At 35.8% G+C, this 6,000-nt stretch overlaps 1 protein-coding gene across 6 annotated transcripts in view; it reads right to left on the reverse strand.

Moving 5' to 3' along the window:
• Positions 1 to 6,000, reverse strand: part of GRIK2 (glutamate receptor, ionotropic, kainate 2) — a 580,918-nt gene that overhangs the window by 33,736 nt on the left and 541,182 nt on the right. The gene's annotated exons all lie outside the window — the stretch shown is intronic.

Below are 6,000 nucleotides of genomic sequence, written 5' to 3' on the forward strand. Positions count from 1 at the left end.
ATGCTTTTAATCCTATATGGGCCAGGTCATACATGTGATATTACCATGACTTCTACTAAGAGGCAGGTGTAGCCCGTCCAGTGTGGTTGAGTGGTTGAGCATCGACCCAGGAACCAAGAGATCGTGGTTAGACTCCTGGTAAGGGCACATGTCCGGGCTGTGGGCTTGATCACCAGAAGGGGGCATGTGGGACGCAACCAATATATGATGTTTCTCTCTCATCTATTTTTCTCTCTCTCTATTCCTCTCTCTTCATCCCTCTCTCTAAACATTAATAAAAAGGCATGTGCACAACAATGTTTATAAAAATTCTTTCACTGTTTCAATGATAAAATGGGAAGAGAAATCCTAACTTTACTGGAGGAAAAAGTAAAGGCATGTGAGTGCTATATAAAAGCAAGTATAGCATTAGGGCTAAGAGAGGTAAGAAATGCAAACCTTTTCTCTCCAGGGAAACGGAAACATGCTAACAGGACAATGGCTCAAACTCTAAAAGAGAGCAGCTGAAACACCTCGAACAGCAGCCCAAACTTGTAATCCTAATAATCAGTAACATAATAGTTAGAACAAGTTCACTTCCTTTCAAAGGTAAGAAAAATTTTCCCTAATATTTGCATTAAGTGAGGATTAAATACAAAAAAGTCAAAATTATAGTTTACCTGCAGATTACAATTATTTAGGTAAACAAAAATAAAATTGGATACAGTTTTTGGTTTAGTAAACCTGTGACTGAAAAGAGATAAACACAATTCAATAAAGGATAACACTAAACATTTTTGTGATGAAAAATGCACACACATCAACTGAAAATTTAAAATGTAACATCTTTAGTGGGAGTGATAATACAGATCAGAACATCGGTGGCCAAAACCAAGCAGAGAATGAGAAAGTGAACAAAAAGTTATTTTTACCTGTATAAGTCATACATTGCCTAAATTAGCTGCTTTGCTTTAGCTATAAAAACATTAGCAATCAATGTCTTCTATGCCTATTTAAATTTATCCAGTGCAACTTATGCTTTGACAGGGCCAAGGCACTTTTTAATTTAAATCATGTTTATTGAATTACTCTGATATACTGTCTGACAGATGCTGGAAACAATGCTAGATATTGTCCAGATTCCAGGTGTTGCAAAAATATAACATGCAAGGAGATCATGGATATTTGCCTTTCTTATAGGAGCAGTGAGAAGCGGAAGCATGTGTGAAGCAGATTTGGGATACAATCACATTTGCATTGTGAGACCACTGAGGCTGCTATATGGAGATCAGCAGTGGCAAAGTTAGATGTAAGAAGGTAATTAGGGTTACATAGCAATAGTCTATGTTAGAAACAGTATATGTATTAGGAGAGTATATGGGAAATAGAAAGAAATGTAAGTATCCAAGATTGTGTGTGTGTGTGTGTGTGTGTGTGTGTGTGTGTGTGTGTGTAATGGATAACACTTGGTAATTATTGGAATATAGGAAGTAAAGAAGAGATTTAGGTTAATGCCTTGCTTTCTGATTAAACTTGAGTCATGGAGAGAGAGAGGGAGAGGGAGAGAGAGAGAGAGAGAGAGAGAGAGAGAGAGAGAGAGAGAGAGAAACAACCAGAAAGAAGGTTAAGTATTTGGGAGGAAAGATAACATATTAAGTTAGAGATACCTAAGGAACATCTTCTAAATGGGTCAGTTATGTGAATTTAGATATGTAAGTTTGAGGTTCAGTGGAAAATTTAAGTCAAAATATATAGATCTTGGAGTCTTCCTGGATACAGAAGACAAAGTAGCAGATGGAGGAGAAAATGGTCATAGAGGAAGGGGAGTTCTAGGGTCAAGCTTTGCACAATGGCTGGCAGAGAAGACTGAGCCTGCAGGTGAGACATAAATAGAGTAAAAGAGAAGGATCTCTTACCCTTTGAGACAGCATGGAAGGACCTGGACAGTGTTATGCTAAGTGAAATAAGCCAGTCAGAGAAAGGCAAGTATCAGGTCATCTCACTCATATGTGGACTCTAATGAATTAAATAAACTGATGAACAAAATAGATCCAGAGACATAGAAGCAGGAATAGACTGACGAAGAATCTCAGAGGAAAGGGGAGTGGGGAGCAGGAAGAGATTAACCAAAGAACTTATATGCACATATACATAACCCATGGACACAGAGAATAGTGCAGTGAAGGCCTGTGGGGAGGCTGAGGTGAGGGTCAATAGGGGAAAAAAGAGGACATCTGTAATATTTTCAACATTAAATATAAATTTAAAAAAAGAATTATCAAGTTTAGATTAAGGAATAGAATCTGCAAACTGTGGTGCTGCAGAGATCAAGGCAAGAGAATATTCATTGAGGAAGTTGTCACCTGTAGTGATTTGCCAAAAAAAAAATGCATACAATGAGAATAGAATAATATCTTTGGATTTGGCAACAGAGTTCCTTGGTTATTTTAGCAAAAGTTACTTTAATGGTGTGAAGCACTTAGAAATAACATTGAAATAGATTAAAGAATGGGAAAGTAAAATGAAACCAGTAACTGCCAAAAAAGAAAACAAAAATCAGAAAGTAGGTCACTGAAGAAGAGGAGATATAGGGCAGGGCATATAATATTTTGGTTTAAGTAAGATTTTCAGGATTGAAGAGATTTGAACATGTTGAAACAACAATGGGGGATTTTCAGTTAAAAAAAAAAGATTTAACAAGCCTGAGAAAGAAAGAACAATCAATGTTTCTACTAAGGTGAGTCACAAGTAGAATAAAAGAGGATTTAAAATACTGTAATTTGGCTTGACTTCTGAATTCAAAATATTTATATTAAACTCATGTAGAATTATATTTATACACTAATCTATTGTGTAAGGAAATGAGAAATTAAGAAACCTCAGATAGATTTCTTTTTAATAAAACAGAAAACTGTTGAATGTCTTCATAGTAAAATAAACTATAGGATCTCTAAGATAATGGAACTGCACAAGTTAAAGTTTAGGAATCAAAATGCATTTAATGTCAGGAAAGAGATAAATACAAATATAATTAATCAAATATAAATATGTTGAGTATGAAAATTATATGTAAACTTAGAAGAAAGAACATATCAAGTTGCAATGTGAACAAAAGTTGGTTGGTGGAAGATAGGACATGTTGAGAGAACCACATGTACTATGTTGTGCTCAATCTCCTATTATTATGGTTAGTTTCATTCAATGAAATAGCACTGATCACTGTTAAAGGGTATGATAAAACCATTGGCAGAAACTAAGCTGCTGAGCTAAAATATGCAAAGTGAGGACCAAGGCAGAACACCAGCAATGACTCAGAATTTGGGATATATAGCTTGGCCCTGTGCATTGTGCTGCCAAATTGATTACAAAGTCTTTCCAGAAGAAACGTATTATTTAAGAGAAATATGAAAAATCAAAGTTAGGTAATAAGCTAAACATTTATATATATAAAAGCCCAAGTGACCGGCCGACCAGTTGCTATGACACACACTGACCACTGGGGGGCAGACGCTCAATGCAGAATCTGCCCCCTGGTGTTCAGTGCGCTCCCACAGTGGGAGCCCTGCTCAGCTGACTGGGATGAGTGGGAGCGGCTCCTTCCTGGATTCCCACAGGCTATGCCAAGGGACCCCAACAGTGCACAAATTTGTGCACCAGGCCTCTAGTGAAATAATATAATTCTCTGTAAAGAGAGAAATGAGATAATGACAAATTTGAGCATAACAGAGAAGGTGCTCACATAGAGTGGTCAAGTAAAAGAAATATTAAATTAGTGCAAATTAAATTAAAGAGCATCTTGTTTTACTCCTTAATTTCACAGATGAGAAATTTCACTGGTAAGAAAAAAACTACCAGTGTAGGTAGATTTATAAAGAGAAAAATGATGATAGGATTTGTGACATCATGGCTTTATAGAAGAATGTTACTTATATAATAAAATTACTTTTTTGGCAAAAAATGTAAAGCCTTTCTAAATATCATCCTTAGAGTTATGCCATACATAGTAATTTACACAGGTAATATAAAGGAAATACATTAAATGACATCTCAGAGACATTGCTTGGAATGCATATAGAAGTCAAAGCACTACAGAGGAATAGCATATTTAAAATTTTCTAAATAAAATCATCTTATTTCCTCATGCAACTGAATCCCATCACACTGAATACTCAAAACAATTTCTTTTCTTTTTTCTTTTTCTTCTTTTTTCTGTTGCGCCCACATTAAAGACAATTTTCTTTCTATGTTACAGCGAATGGATTTAGGATGTCAATGTTTAGCACTGTTTATTGTATCAAAATGCTGAGGCTTGTAAGCTGATTTGATTTTTGCTAGATCAGCACAAAACAAATAAAACCAGTTCATAAGGCAATGTATTTTTATAATAGCATTTTTCCTGGACTATGTAACATCAACAAAATAATGAAAAAAGAAAGATTCTTCTCAAGAATAGCCTTACACAGAATAAGAAATGTAATGCTTTTTAAAATTCACAGATGCTAAATGATTTTGTGCTTTAAAAAGAACATTTAGTATAAATACCTTAATATTTAAAACATATAGCTAATGATTTAAAACTTCAGGATAGCCCTGGTTGCTGAGGCTCAGTTGGTTGAGTATCGTCCTGTGCACTGAAAGGTCTCTGGTTTGATTCCCTGTCAGGGCACATACCTAGGTTGTGGGTACGATCTCTGGTTGGAATACTCCTGGGAGGCAACCAATTGATATTTCTCTCTATTCCACTTCCTTCTCCTCTCTCCCTAAAATCAATAAAAATATTTTTTAAAAATAAAAAGACTTTTTCCCTTAACTCTAAATAAAGTTTGCAACCTGAAATTATTCAGTTCTTTGCAGATCTCACATAAGTAATGGTTTTAGGCAACATTTTTTTCCTGAGCATTTAAGAGAGATTTAGAACTTCTAAGATGTTATAAGAAGAGTGTTTTGAAATTTTGTTTCTATCCCCTTTGAGAAGTTTATGAGATTTAATAAAACAAAGGGTTACTAGTATTCTGCTTGCATAGATTTTTCACCTATCCGGAGCAACATATTTTATAAATACAATGTCATATTCTTTAAAAAAAAATAACTTTCGCTTAAATTTCTTGAGTACACAAATACATTCTTCACCTCAATTCATTTTGATGCTGTCAAGTAAAAATTAAAACTTCAGAAACCATCTTGTGCTCATTGGACCTGTTTTTATAAATCTGTCAGAAAGCCAAAAATATGATAGGAAAAGAACATATTTGTCTGACCTCTGGAAGTAAAAATTTAAAATTAATATTTTAAATATATTCTAGAGGAAACTTTATTTCCATGAATGAGACAGAAAATCTTCAACATATATACTGCTTAAAATATCATAACCACAAACATCAATAGCACAAATAATTATTTTGTAATATGGTTTATTATCTACTTATATAAAAACCCTGGGTGTAACATCACGACCAGAGGCGCGACCAAGCGGAAGGAAGTCAGTCCTGCAGGGGTGGTTTTGGAAACGGCTGTGCCCTCTCCCAGCTGTTTCCCAGAGAACGAGGTTTCAGGCAGGAACCCGCCCTCGGAGCGGAGCGTAGAAGTACTGAGTCCGGCCTTCAAACCAGACCCTGACAGTAGGGAGGAGGCAGCCCATTCCTCACAGAATCTGCTGTTGGATAGCTTGCTGTCAGTGGCCTGCCAGCCAGGAACCCCATTCACCTGCACCCTGGATCCTGACAGGAGTCCACAGGTGGCCAGCTTGATGTCAGGGGCCTGCCAGCTAGGAATCCTATTCACCTGCATATCTGTATAAAGTTTTAATACATTATATTAGAGGTCGTGGTGGTACTGTTTTACCCACAGCATCTAAAGGAATTGCTGCAAATATACTTCTCGGTGGAAGCACCTTTCATTCCCAATATAAATTACCGATTCCATTAAATGAAACTTCAATTTCTAGACTCAATATAAACTGTGAAGTTGCTAAAACTATTAAAAAGGCCCAACTTCTCATTATTGATGAATGCACCATGGCAT

Source organism: Myotis brandtii, unplaced genomic scaffold, assembly GCF_000412655.1.
Source record: "Myotis brandtii unplaced genomic scaffold, ASM41265v1 scaffold8, whole genome shotgun sequence".
NCBI classification, from domain to species: Eukaryota; Metazoa; Chordata; class Mammalia; order Chiroptera; family Vespertilionidae; genus Myotis; species Myotis brandtii.